Here is a 15,667-nt window from a genome sequence, read left to right as displayed (position 1 = left end):
TGATAGGATTTATAACAATTTTACAGCAACTTTCGGATTTTGAAGACATCCGCATTACTTACTACAGTGTTTAATATGAAAACGGGTGGTTTTGTACGTAAAAGTTTGAATTTGATAGAATAAACCAATCATAAAGAGTTTAAAATGATTAAAAACAATTAGCAGAATTGTTTAGCTGTAAATTAAGACCAAAACCAAGTTTATAGCCCCTGTAGCAGTGAATTTATTCAAGTTACACACGTGAAACGTCAGCGTTCCCATAGAGTTTGTGTGTACGCTTCCCCTCCTCCGCTTCCCCTCCTCCACCACCCTGACTGCTCGCAATTCAATCAACCACAGCTTCGTTAGTTGAGAAGCTATATCCTTCATATTTACAGGTTATTTAGTGGTATTATTTAGCTTTCAAATGAGACCAAAACCATGACATTATCTTTTTGTTTAGCCGAGGTATGATGAATTGAACAGATCATAATTTGAAAATACGTAACACCACCATAATTTTTGGGTGGCGAGTTCAAAACGCGTGGCCATGTAGATGTAGGCCAAAATTTATACTTTAAAAAAAATTTTACTCATTGGACCCTGATCATTAAAAGTTTCAAATTAGAACTTGTATGTGGTTTTGTTGCAAATTTTAGCATCGGAACATATATTCTCTTTACAATAGTATTAATTATTAATTAATGATTATTGAGCGTGTTATGATAAATTAAAATTTGCGGTCAAAAAACATTAGAAAATATTAAGTACAATTTGAACCAATGTGACCATTTTACAAATAGCAATGATGCAACAGCTAGTTTTATGCCTGGTTTTATGTTCGGTTTTATGTTCCTAAACTATTTCACAGATTTTATGTATAAAATGAATCAGTCCTAAAATCCCCCCACCCCTTGTAAGACGCAAATGGTGTGTCGATCCATAATGACCAACCACCAGGCCAGGGTGCAAGCATGCAGGACCAGTAGTGCAGTGGTGATTGGTGACCTGTAAGTAGGTACATGTACATATGTACTTGTCCCAGTATGGTAGGCCTACTGTGTTTTGTTATTGTACTGTGTTATTGTTATTGTACCAGGGAACTCTATCTGGACACCTGTATGACCCACTATGACCTGTAAATAATGGGGTCCAGCTCAAAATATCTCCTCACAAACCAGGGAAATGCTCAAACAGATGTGCTACCATAGGCCTACAGGTAGGCTTACTGACATTCTTAATTGAAGCATCTGGAGAAAATGCACGATATTTGAGAGCAAACTGTATGTGCAAGCCAGTTTTTGAAAATTTTGTGCTCATGTTTTTCAAAAATACATGATTTTTCTCACAAAAAATTCTGAATTTGCAATATATTTCAAAAAATGAATTTTTTTCTTACTAGATTTTCATTTTTTTTGCGATGGTCTATTTTCTATACTTTTTTTTCAAGGATTTTGATGCAGATCATTTTGGATTCTTGAATTTTAATATGGGGCTTAAATTTCAGGTTTTTGGAAAATGAGTAGGCCTACTTGCAAAATGGTTATTTTGAAAAATCCTAACAAATTCACGGTCTCATGAGCAATATCATACTCAAAATGCGCTAAGTTGGGCATTTTCTCCACATCGTGCATTTTCCCTTAAATAAGAAGGCTGATATTGTACGAGTCATTTTAGTTGTGACCACTCTTCACTAATGGGACTTTGTTCTAGCAGGGCCTCAGATTCGACGAGAATCGCAGAATCAACTCTTGTAATGATTCTCGAATCTCGAACATTACGAGAATCAATTACCTTCTTTCATTGAATCATGTAGTAAGTAATGCAATTCAGATGTTTTTGGATTCTTGCAAACTGGCATGAAATTGAGGTCCTACATGTATCTAGGCTTGGGCGACTAATTCGCCAATAGTCATTAGTCGCCAACTAACGCAACTATATTTTTATCATGTTAAAAAAAATCACGTTAAAAGCGCCAGATATTTGCCCCAAAACCAACCTAATTTAACATATTATACATAAACTGTGAAAAATGTGATAAAAACATTCTACGATGTTGCCTTACTGGTTAGTTACACTATCATAAACTATATCAACCCATGTTTAATTTCATAAAGTTCAACCCATGTTTATTGTTTATTCTCAACTTTAAAAGTTATTGAAAACGAATGGAACAAACATGCATACAAAGAAATACCTAGGTGTCATTTCTTTAATTTGATGAAATGAGGCCATTTATCATGTTCCAAAGGATTCTGGGAAGGTTAAGGCTACATTATGCATCTTCTCTGTTTACCTACCTCTAGGAAGGTTCCCACTGAGAGTAGTCCATCCTCCCCACTCAAGATATGGAACAACAAATCTTCAATACTGGCAATTCTGTACATGGGAAGAAATCATAAGAAAAATATGATCCCGATTTGTGAAATGAAACAGCTTAAGGGTACTACACCCCTGGCCAATTTTGTGCCTATTTTTGCATTTTTCTCAAAAATTATAGCCCATTGGGGACAAGTAAGATATGTATAGGGGCAAGGACTACAACTACTGCACTGGAAATTTTATTTCAGCACAGACAACAGTTGTGGAGTTACAGTCAAAAATGAGGGAAAACCAATATTTGATCAATAAATCAATAACTACTTGCTCTGAGTTGCTGAATTTTCAGTACAGTAGTTGTAGTCCTTGCCCCTATAATATACATATCTTACTTGTCACCAATGTGCTGTAATTTTTGTGAAAATTGCCAAAATAAGCACAAAATTGGCCAGGGGTGTAGTACCCCCTTAAAATTAAATCCTTATTCTTTCTAGACCTAGTTCAATAGGACTTTTTGGGGAATTCTTCTATGTAGTCCCGGTCCTCGAAGTTAACTTTTTAAAAGCAGTATGCAGACTCCGAGTATTAGATGTATAATATTGTATGTAACATATAGATACGTTATTTAAATCTAGTCCCATTCTATTTCCAGTAATGTTTAAGTTCTAACAAATGTTTGATGACGTAAAATCGATAATTATATGTTACGTATACTATCTGGTAGAAATATATACCGTATTGATTTTACGTCATCAAACATTCGTTAGAAGTATAGAACTTAAACATTACTGGAAAATGTGGAAATAGAATGGCAATAGATTAAATAACGGCTAAACGTAGATACATTATTACACACAGTATTGTACGTAGAATAAAAAGTCTGCATACTGCTTTAGGCTAGATATGAAATGAAATGATAGTTTCACATCACATTTTTTTTTGCAGTGAAATATGAGGTCATGATTTCATTATTTTGGAAAATTTCATTTATTTTGTTAAAACTTTTTACCTATATTGTTGATGAAAGACCATCTCAAACAGGTATTAATGCTTAGATCAACATTACAGACATTTTGCAACAGATTTTAAAAGCAAAGATTTGAATTTGTTTTTAAATATTAAAATAAAATGAAATTTGCAATTTTTGTAATCACTAGAAAAATGATAGAGGTAATACCTTTTATTTTTAAAACTAAGAAAAACTGCTGATCAGCAGGGGATGTCAGACATTTTGAGAGTTTCAATTTTGATTATTTCCATCTTAGTTTTCAGATAATTGACTTTTTTCTGAAAATAATGAAAGTTTGGTCAAATTGAAAAGGTGATGCAGGCGGGTGGGTAGTCTACTGTAGTAGACCATTTATCATCCCTCTCACCATGGAAAATCACCAATCCTGTTCTGATCCAACATTAGTACAGCTTATCTATCCATGGGCAAGGCAGTCGAGTCACTGGGGATGTGGATGTGTTGTGTTTTATGCATGGAATGACCAGTATGAATTGTTGAAAAAAGGAATGCAAAGCAGTCTAGCGGGCGGGCGACAGGGAATTTGGAATCAACTTTCACAAGCCTTTATGAAAATATAATAATGTACCGGGACGATGCTTTACTTCAAGTAGCTGGCCCGTAACATCCCGTAATCTCCCGATAGCTGGGAGGAAAGCCGTCCATCATTTGAACATTTTCTTCTTCTTCTTCTGGATACTGCTTTTACACCCCTGGCCAATTTTGTGCCTATTTTTGCATTTTTCTGAAAAATTACAGTGCACTGGTGACAAGTAAGGGGCTGTGCAATAATTATGTGTACCCCCAGGGTGGTGAATTCTCAAAGTGGTCTGCCAAAATTGCTTGCCCCCCCTTCGATGTGCCAAAAATCTTTGCCCCCCTTCGATGTGCCAAAAAACCTTTGCCCCCCACCCTTTGGACGTGCCAAAAAATCATTGCCCCCCCTTTACACACTAAGATTTAATATGGGGAACCCTAATTTATAACCTTAAATTGTCTTATCATATAATGCGAGCGTAGCGAGCAGGAACTTAAATATTTTAACGTGCTCCTAATGTTTTCCTACACCTTTTAAGGGCGTAATATAGACACGGTGCCCAAAATATCTGTGCCAAAAATCGCTTGCCCCCCTTTCGACCTGCCAAAATCGCTTGACCCCCTCCCCCCTTTCGACCTGCCAAAAATGCCCCCCCCTTTGGCCTGCCAAAAAATCTTTGCCCCCCCCCTATAATTCACCCCCCGGGGGGTACACATAATTATTGCACCACCCCTAAGATATGTAGGCCTATATTATAGGGGCAAGGACTACATCTACTGCACTGGAAACTTTATTTCAGCACAGACAACAGTTGTGCGTTGTGGAGGGAAATCCAATATTTGATCAATAAATCAATAACTACTTGCCCTGAGTTGCTGAATTTTGAGAGCAGTAGTTGTAGTCCTTGCCCCTAGTATAATATCTTACACAAGTCACCTATGCGCTATAATTTTTGAGAAAAATGCAACAATAGACTCAAAATTGGCCAGGGGTGTAGTACCCCCCCCCCCTTAAAGGCTTTATGTACGATTTCCTTCAAATTTTAAATTTGTCATTATAGGCCTATACTCAAAATGCTGAAATATTACTAGTAATATTGATCGGGAATGGTTTCTGTCCATTTTGAGCTGAAATAACGAGGTAACGTGAAAGAAACACTGCTTGTTATTTTGGCCGTTTAACATGCAGTTCTATGCCATAGACTATGGGTGGACATAAAGTCATAATTTCTTGAATTATGACTTTATGTCGAACTTTGCTCTGTTTACCTACAAACACAACAAATTTGGCTGATTCCATTTAGGTGCAAGTTGTGACATGTATAAACATTACAAATATGCCAAAAAATCAGGTTTGAAAAAAATTAACCAAATTCATATTAATATAAGATCGTACATTAACAATTCCAGGCCAGGTGGAAGATAAACAAGCAGGATGATTTTGATCTTGATGGACATGAATTGCTGTGTTTGGCTGGTAACAAAATGTGTTTTATAAATAGGTTTGCCTAAAAATCATGAAATAAATGATGCTGATATGAACATGATGAAGATTTTAAAACTTACCCTCCACGTCCATAATGTATCACAGTCTGTGAAGTCTGATCATGTGATCCTGCCATCACATCATCATCTGATTCATGATCAGTTTCATGGCCAAGTTCTTGGTCCTGAAGACATCCACTTGAAACATGAAGACTTCTATGAGAATTCAGAGAAGCAGGCGTCCATCTTGGAAATTTCATCCATGAGGGAACCTGCCCAAGTTTTGGGCTCTGACCTGCCCCAGATAAAGCATACCGACCTGGAATTCCTCGACGCGTTTGCGTTCCAAAGTTTCTCAAGTATGTTTTTAATGAACCCAAACATGCTGCACGCAAAACAGGCTTCGTATTTGCTGAAATCATCGTGCAGTGAATGAGCGTATAAATATCAGACACAACAATCAATGTTCCCGGAAGAACGGCTGTGTACAATCAATGGACAAACATATAAATTGAAGGTCACGCGCTGACTATTGACTGCACTGCTATTGCATAAATCAACAACATCAACGCTATGTGAAAGTTATTGTTGGTCCCTGGAAATCGACAGAGAGCGCACTCAAACTCGTCGAGTGCAAGTCCAATCGAATCCAATGTCCCCTATTCCCCTTCACTCGTGCAAACCAATGCGATGACGATGTTTTCTCCGTGAGGCTCTGTTGACTTCGCTGCAAAATTCGTTGCCAATGATCCCTTGAATTTCGATCAATTTCTGATGTACCGGTACGTTTCTTTCTCGGTGATCATAGGTGTGACACAGAAAATGGCAGCAATCCAAAACTTTCAGCAGACCCAAGCAAGGCTAGTCACGATTATCGCACTTTCAGTTTCCCACGCGTTTGGACGGGAATTGGATTGCGTACTTTTTCGATGTCTAGTGAGCAAATTTTTCAATATTTTGAGAAAATGATGTCAAATTTTCTATTCTGTATTGTTTGGTAATAATGTCTTTTGCCAATAGTACGTTTAAAGTTGTAATTTTGTGTTTTTGATCGCAAAGATCGGATATTTTCGTTCCCGATTCGAATTCTGAACCCTTCGCAAGGGTGCCGATTTCGGCAGAACTTTGACGATAATTTTGCCTTTTTGGACACTAAAATGCTTTCGATCCTCAATTTTGTTTCAACCGAGTCTTAAATTAGCAAGCACAATACGGTTGGTACCACTTTTATATACATTGATGAAATTTTAAAGATTTTTTTCAAGTTTCTAACCGGCGCAAATCGTTAAGTGTGTATTTCCCATTGACATCCAAAATGGGAAATACGAGTCTGATGGACATGTATAGGAACGGCGTCCATGAGACTCAGCGAGTCTAAGCAAGGCCAAGCACAGCTGACCTATGCATGCTAGGGGTTAAAATCGAAAGTGGCTATATGCCCACACGCGTTTGGAACCAGATGAAACCAGCACAGTATAAAAGCACACACAAGAGTGTGTGGCGCAGTTCATACACGAAAGTGACCTTGAATTTATTCCCTGCTAGCTTTGGATGCCCCATTCTTTCCTCGTTATTGGCGAATGATTTTGGAAACCAGCAAGCGTAAATTTATGCACAGTGCAGTTTGTTTACATCGACGTGATGAGCACATGGGAGACACACCTCTGCCACACCCCCGTGACGTACAAAAAATCAGCTTCACGATTGGTCAGAATTGTATATCGTTCATAATTAAAGGCACTTTTAGTGGTCCCAGCGAAAGTGCAAAAAAATTAAATAAATAATATTGTTTAATTTTAGAAATGAAGGAAATTCGCAACAACAAAAAACACGGTTGGGCACTTGGAAATTTTTGGAGTCGAAATTATTTTGACCCCCCCCCCTCTTTAGACATACAAAAACTTTTTGACCCCCTCCTTTCCAAGAGGGTAAAAAACAACTTGGGGTGGGGGCCTACTCCATTTGTGCAGTAACTAACTCAGTCACAATTATAGGCCTACATGTTTGTTTACACATTTTTAATATAGGTTTGTTTCCTAAAAACATGAAACTATGAAAGTTGAAGGTGTTTTCACATGCTGTGACTTGCATGAAGTTTTATTTAAATTTATGCATTCTAATTTTTTGAAAATACATGTTTCATTCATAACCAATAAATAAAAGTAACACAAATAAAAATTCCTTTAAAAAAGGAATGGGCGCCAAACTGTTTGGATACTTTTTTTTTCTCTTTAAAACAATAATGTAATATTAGCATAGAAAGAAGTCCATTAATTTTGTATTTTAAACAAAGAATATACGCACAACATTTTATCCCGAACATATCAGAAAACAATAATAAAATAAAATCCAAGCAAATTGTGGTTTTATTTCTAAGCTGGGCATACTTTTAAGCAAAACAGTTGCGAAGTAAATCTAGCAAGACCGAAATTAGACGCTCTTTGCAAAGTCAAGCCAAACAAGAGAAATGTGTCTGATTGGGGAAGGTGTTCTGACAATCCAAATATAAACTTAGTCCACCTCAAATGACCTGTAACAATTTGTGATTGGCATTACTTAATTCACCTCGGATGACTTTGATCTGACATTCAACTTTTTCGTTTTTACACCATACACCATTACATCATATCCATAACAATTTAACTCTTCCCAACTTCCTGTCAAGTGGCGTAGCTAGGGCTAAAGGCAGAGGATGATTTAAGGAAGCCCCATCATGCACTGTAAAAGTGTTATCACTAGAGTTTCAACTGCCACTTTACTTTTCAAATCCCATTGAACTCTGTGCAAAAGATGTTGTTTTAGAATTGCCCGTGTGTCATTATTACTTGGTCGATTTCAGATCTAAAGTGATGTATGCATGAAGGATAATTCACACCTTCTGTAGATAACATAAAATGTGAAATCGACCAACCTTTTGAAGGTGTTTTTATTGTAAATATATCTGTCAAAATTCAAATTTCACCATGCACGTGTGTATGCAGTGGGCGGGCAGTGGTGTCATGTTCACTCACACAGCTGTGCTAACCGCAAGACTTGCTGGGAAGTGCTTAAATCATCCTCTGGGCTAAAGGGTTAAGGATAGGTGTCGCCTCCGATTCTTTAAATAATTATTGCCCGCGGAGCGTTGCACAAATAGGGTATACCACTAATTATTTTTTATGCTCTTGTTCTTTCAGTATTTTCTTGTTCCAAACTTTTTTGACCCCCCTCCTTTATAGTAACCAAAACTTTTGCCCCCCCCCCCGTTTGTGAAACTCAAAACGAACGGTCCTTCGAGTTTTAGGGTGGGATGAGCGTCCTTGAAGATCATCCAAGGTCCAAAAAACTTGCTGACGTCACCATTAATTATACGTGCTTGTGCAATATTATAATAATAGGGCCTATATCATAATTAATAAAGAAGCAACTAAGAAAGATGAGTGGCATAAGATATCTGATAAAAGTGGTTTCAACATAAATCCATTAACATTTGAGTGTTCTGGGGTGTCTTCTAGATGGAGTCCCAGAATCTTCATGCACAAAATTGATAGGTTGACATAATCAGGTCCACACCTCTTATACTTTGTGGGCCGTACCGAGACACGTTTCATCTAATTATGTGGCTAAAAGTGATAAGTTATTCATTAAGTATGGAATCACCTGGAATGGGATCTCCCATCCCTCGGAAGATCAAATTCATTACCGTAAAATGGGATAACTTTGGGCACTTTTCAGAGTTTTTAAACCACTGCTTCCAAACAAAACCAATTATATTTCTAATTATCTCTTTTTATTATGACATTAGGGTTCCCTTCTACACCTTGAAGTTGAAAAAGATTTTTAAATAATTTTGAAAGGGTGCCATAGGGGTTAAAAATAGCCTGACTAAAGTTACCCCGCATTTGGGGCAACTTTGGTCAGAGTATTACATTCCATGAAGGAAAAAAAATCAAAAAAATTGATCTTCGCTGTATAAAGGCAAGTTTTTGTTTTTTGTGACATTTGACCCCTTGCAAAATTAATCAAGCACACATCCTTGCTCACAAATATCGATTTTTATTTTTTCTGAAAAAAATGTAAAAAAGTGCTAATTTTTGGTCAAAAATGCCGATATTTTCGTAAATTTCAAGGAAATTGGGCATGAGCGACTATTATTTCTTCCAAATGTATTTCTTAACAAATTGAGACCAAATATGACTAAAAACAATATTGCTGTAGGCCTACGGAAATATGACCATTTAAAAAAAATATATTTGACCGACCAAAGTTACCCCGCTGACCGAAGTTACCCCATATTACGGTACTCAGTTACCATAGTGCCGGGACATAGTGCAAGGTCTTCATTTGCTGTTTTCTGAGATTCAGGGACAGTCTTGATGACAGATCATTTGAAAAATGAAAGTAGGCCTACAATCAAGATGATCATCACACAAAATGTTATAGCAAAATTTGAGGCAAGCCATCAAGTGAAGAAGGTTGGTGGCAGGAATGGGACTTTTTTGTGTCATGTGTCGTTTTATCCGGTTTGTCAAACTGCCATCAAGTTCACGACATGCAGAGTGTTCAGATAACTAAAGCAACCATATTATGGTCCATTGGTCCAGGATTGCACCCCCCATATTTTTCTTTTTCCCCTCCAGTTTGCTCCCCCCCGAACAATTCTCTGAGAGTGTCTTCACTCATGAACCGAATGGGGAACCACCAACTTTAACAGACATGGAAGAGCTCAGAGTGGAGCAGAGAAAGCAGATTGGTCGCCAGATATAGACGAAAAACATAATAATATCCTCAAGGAAATAGTGCTATTAAGAATGAGCTGACTGGCCCTCTGTTTCTGATCTTTAAGAAAGCTCTCGAGGAATGCTATCATGCTGTAGGCCTATCCAGACAACTGGAAACTGGCAAGAGCGGTTTCACCGATACCGATCTTCAAGAAAGGGTAGGGGAGAGCGGGGAGTGTTCGCCCTAGGGGCAGGTTCGCCCACCCCTTGTTTCTCAGCACTACGGCTATCGGGGAATTTGGTGATGGCAAAATTAGGTGACATAGGTCATTATAAACTTCTCATATTAGCTTCGCGACATATAGGGACGTGTTCATCGAACTGCAGCCAGAACAAAAAACTTACACCAAAACACAATTTTTTCTTGCATTAATAATGTTGTATTATCATTGATACATAAATACAGATGGTTTTAATGGAAATCTGTATTGGGAACATATGGGATTTGTCAAAGATTTAATGCAGTTATAAACTCCTTATTCGATTTGTATTTTTCATACCCTGAAGAAAATACAAAAATGAGCACAAGGGGCACGTTCGCCCTTTTGAGGATGGGGCATGTTCGCCCTATATCTTCCCCGGGCGGACTTACCCCAAACTGGAGGGCGGACATGCCCCATCGGCGTATTATGCAAAATATTTATAATTATACCATTAAACAAGGTAAAACTACTAAAAAGCATGTTTTTTAAAGTTATGTGGTATCAGTATTACTCATACCACCGTTTATGTCCTAATCCATAATCTCCCCGAAGTTGTAAACATGAAACGTTTAAGCTCACTTTGAGCCCCTACATTTTACCCTGACCCGACCCCCTGCAACAAATTTAGTGACTCCCCAGAAGAGAATGAATGCCCTGTATACTCTTGCTAAATGTTTGCATTTAATATGTTATTGTTATGCAATGTTTAAACCTTTTTTTTGTGATTAGGGTGAACTTACCCCCCCATATGGGCGAACCTGCCCCAATATGGGGCAAGTTCGCCACTTTGCAAAACTTTTTTGTTTGCTCTATCCTGTTGCTATTGTAAGGCCTATAGTTCTGGGATTGTGGTTGTATATAGCTAAGACATAGGGCTTTCACATGGGCTAACCAGGTCATCCCTAACCTTAAAATTGACACCGCTAGGCTGATCAGAAAAATATAGGGCGAACACTCCCCGCTCTCCCCTAATCATTGAAAAACCATTTTTAATCAACCAACTTTCATAAGAAGCTATAAGAATAAAATTAATAACACGGGTTCAGAAGTGGAAGATCACTCTCTCTGTGTGTGTCAGGTGGCGCTGTGTAGCGCTGCTATGGTCTTCACAAGTTTAGGCCTACGCCATTAGTCCAAGATGTTGGTGGACGTCCTCTTCCTCGCCAAGTTGCCTTCCATAGTCCCTTGCAAAATTTGTTTTTCTACACCTCCATGTTTCCTGACAATATGGCCAAAGTACTATAGCTTTCTCTCCATTATGCCCGTAGTGCCGCTTCTGATGGTTAGCAATGGTTAGACTTGTACCAATATCTTGTCGGGGATCCAGGGATTTGTTCTCCGGTCTTTCCATGTCATTAATCGTAGAAGCCTCCTGTAACACCACACCATTATGTATGACCACTGAATATTCGTCTCAGGCAGAACTAAGCTTAGATGAAGGATTTGGAGTGGATGTCATAATCTTGACTACGCAATAATTAAAAGGCCTTCGACACAGTTGACCCAATAAACGATTCATCTCCAAACTGAGAGCATAATGAATCTCTTTCAAGATCTTCGACTGGATCAAAGATTTTCTTCAGAACAGAAAACAACAAGTCTAGTTGGAGTGAGGAAAGAAGTGAAGATCTCATCATTTTGTCAGCACCTTTTAGCTGGGGGGGCACTCAACCCGATTTTGTTAGGGGTGCCGGCCGGCGTGTCAGCGCGGAGCGCCAAACTTTGGGATCTATTAGAACTGACGAACTGAAATTTCAACATTTTTTGTGGAGGCTCTGTGAACTAAAATTGGGCCGAATTATAGGATCCACCCAAAAAGGTGGTTTTGTTACATTTTGATGTGCAGCCGGCTTAGAAGATTCAATTAGGTCTTAAATTGAGGCTAATTTATTCTATTACTCATGTTTCTATCCTGTTTTAAAATAATATTTAATTGTTTTCTTATGACGTTTGGCATAAGGTGCCAAGGGTGGTTGAGGATTAGGAGGAGGAGGATTAGGAGAAGGGATTCGTATCGTAAATTTGATCTAAAACCCCCATTAAAAATTTGAATCTAGTAAAAAATGTCTAAATGAACTCCCAGACATCTAAACCAAGTTCAGAGTCTATGATAAAATACAGAAGGTCATTTAAAAGACTAATACTTGCTCAGAAGAATGATTGTTAATGTGGAAAAAAAGGTGGGGTTAAATCCCACCTACTTTGTGATTGTTTTTGCCCGCACTCTCTCATTTTTTAACCCATTTCCATTTTTAAAAAAAGGGTGTCAAAATGTTCAAGAGGATGAACCACTTCAAATGAGACGTGTTGGTAAAATGTTTGAAACATTAATTTTCATTTTTTTTACTATATTCAGATTCAGATTCAGATTCAATGACCTATGCGGTCTTTATTGACAATTACCACACAACTATAGGTATAGTCAGAAAACAAATACAAAGAACAGTATGAAAACAAGAAACACTACTATATGTATAAACATTAACATGTAATACCTGAACGGTAAAAGCTGCATTGATATAAACACACACAATTTGTAAAATATCATTATCTTTAGCACCCAAAATAGCAATAAAAATATCATAGTTATTTAAGTTTGTGGTATTCAAAATAGACTTAATATCAGACAAAAAACCCTGTCTAATAGTATCATAGGCTCTACATTTCATAATAAAATGATATTCATCCTCGGGTTCATCAAGATCACATTTAGTACAATTATTACAAATCCTATTTTCAGGTGGAATACGAGGTGTAGAATGGCGACCCGTTTCAATCATGAGATTGTGGGCACTTATACGAAGTTTACAGAAGTTAGATCTTTTACTACGACTGAGTAAGTGAACATAGTTTTCACATTCAAAGGATGTTTTAAATAAACAATAGGTTCTTAACTTTAATTGAACATTGGTTACACGTGAATTCCAATCGTTATTGTAAGCAGAATGCATACATGAACTAGCCTCTGTAATAATAGATGCTTTATGAAGAATATTAGGCTTGTGCCAAATTTCATCATTACCAATTAAATTACAAATATTTTTGATGCCATTACTCCAACTAAATGTATTAGTATAAGTAACATTCTGTTATCAATTAACGATTGTACAGCAAGAGATGTAGAACCAAGAATACAGTCATTATTTAACTTCCACCAATATTTTAAAGACAAAGAAAGCATAAATATCAATAGTGGATAACTACCAAGTTCGGCTCTTACAGCATTATTTGTAGCCTTACGATGTACTCTTAAAATGAGCTTACAAATTTTAATGTGAAGATTTTCAGAAATTAATTTATCACAAACATCAATGAAATTACCATCTTTGAGACCTTTGAGTAGAAAAGGAGCACAAATTTCGCAACCATAGCACAATATTGGCTTAATAAGTGTATGAAATAATTTAATACTACATTTACCAGAGCTATTATATAAGTTCTCCCTTATTTTGAAAAAAGCTTTACAAGCTTTTTCTTTGAGAAAATTGATGGCATTTGAAAATGAACCAGAAGGTGTGAATATGATACCTAAATATGTATATTCGTTACAAAGTTGAATAGTTGAGCCACCATAATAAAAAATTTGATTAGAAAGTAAATGCCCTCGCTTATTAAAAAAGTCATAACTTTAGTTTTGTTATAATTAACACTGAGCTTCCATTTTAAGCAATAGTCATGAAGGTTATTAATAGCATTTTGAAGACCTTTGGCCGAATCTGAGATAATGACCAAATCATCTGCATACATCAAACAATTTATGGATGAGTTATTAACCATAACTGGATCACAAAGATCATTAAAGATTAACGGTAGATCACTAAGAAAAATATTAAAAAACAAGGGACTTAAAACACAGCCCTGTTTCACACCCACTGATGACTTGAAATTATCAGTAATTTTACCAGAACATTTGACAGTAAACAAAACTGAAGAATACATGTTATGAATAATCTAATAATCTTAATGAACTTTCCACCAACACCAGTATGGAAAAGTTTTGTTAATTAGACCATTGCGCCAAATAGTATCGAATGCTGATGAAAAATCAACAAAACATACATAGAGATTTTTTGAAGCAGAAATATACTTATCAATTAAATTTTTTTAAACTAGAATATGATCTTGTGTACGTGATCCTTTTTGAAAGCCAATTTGCTCCCGAGGAATAATATCATTCGAGTCACAAAAGGCAGTCAATCTATTATGAAGAATAAGACAAAATAACTTGCATATTTACCAGAGACAGCAATACCTCTGTAGTTTTTAGGATTACATTTACTATATAACACAGGACCATAGGCTTTGGAGCTAATTTTCTTTTCCATTTTCTGTGTCGATTTTATATTGTTGCGGCCAAATTGGAACTAGAGCGATAACCGCACGCGCACCATAGCTGAACCATGTGGCTTCGGCAGTATATTGTGGTAGGCCTATACTGTCATCATTGCATTTAAATTTCAGCTCAATTGAAGCATTTTGAAAACTTGACATTTGACCCCTTTATTGCCCCTTAATGACCTTAAATATTTTAAACATGTTTAGAATGTCATAAGGATCATTGCGTTTAAATTTCAGCTCAATCTGAGCATTTTGGAAAACTTGACCTTTGACCCCTTTATGACCCCTTAATGACCTTAAATGAATCTTAAAATGTTTTTAAAATGTTTAGAATGTCATAAGGATCATTGCATATAAATTTCAGCTCAATTGGAGCATTTTGAAAAACTTGACCTTTGACCCCTTTATGACCCCTTAATGACCTTAAATGAATTTTAAAATATTTTTGAAATGTTTAGAATGTCATAAGGATCATTGCATTTAAATTTCAGCTCAATTGGAGCATTTTGAAAACCTTGACCTTTGACCCCTTTATGACCCCTTAATGACCTGAAATAAATTTTTTAATTGTTTGTTTGTTTACCCAGGTTGGTCCGTGAGGAACGTTTTAAACATGTTTAGAATGTTGTAAGGATCATTGCATTTAAATTTGAGCTCAATCGGAGCATTTTCGGTTAAAATGACCTTTTTTGACCCCTGTGACCTCAGGATGACCTTTGATGTTTGGAAATATTTTTATTATATTCTTTATGTTTTCCTCTTTCATATGACACCACTCATGGGGTCATACCTTCGTGGCATTTAGAGATATGTCCATTTGAGACCAAATGGTTAGTCAGTAAGCTAGTAAGTAAGCTAGTAAGTAAGCTAGTAACATTCACACATATAGGCTGATACCATTTCATGGTTCAGCAAAAATCAGGGAAAAATCACCCTGGGAAAATCAGATTGAAAACAGGCCTGATTGAAAATCACACACGTAATGCGCCCTCAATGTGGACTCGTTTCCCCAAATCTAGTATACTGCAAGTGCGAAGCTG

General features: G+C 36.8%; 1 protein-coding gene across 1 annotated transcript in view; it reads right to left on the bottom strand.

Annotated features, from left to right (window-relative positions):
* The window catches only part of LOC140162861 (glutaminase kidney isoform, mitochondrial-like), a 66,457-nt gene extending 60,518 nt beyond the window's left edge, over positions 1-5,939 (bottom strand). The window contains 2 exon segments of the mRNA XM_072186167.1: positions 2,280-2,358; positions 5,408-5,939. The gene's annotated coding sequence lies outside the window, so the exon portion shown is untranslated.
* Positions 5,940-15,667: the final 9,728 nt, after the last annotated feature.

This window comes from Amphiura filiformis, chromosome 10, assembly GCF_039555335.1.
Source record: "Amphiura filiformis chromosome 10, Afil_fr2py, whole genome shotgun sequence".
NCBI lineage: Eukaryota > Metazoa > Echinodermata > Ophiuroidea > Amphilepidida > Amphiuridae > Amphiura > Amphiura filiformis.
Note: the sequence above shows the minus strand (reverse complement) of the source record. Positions and strands in the feature narration are given on the sequence as shown.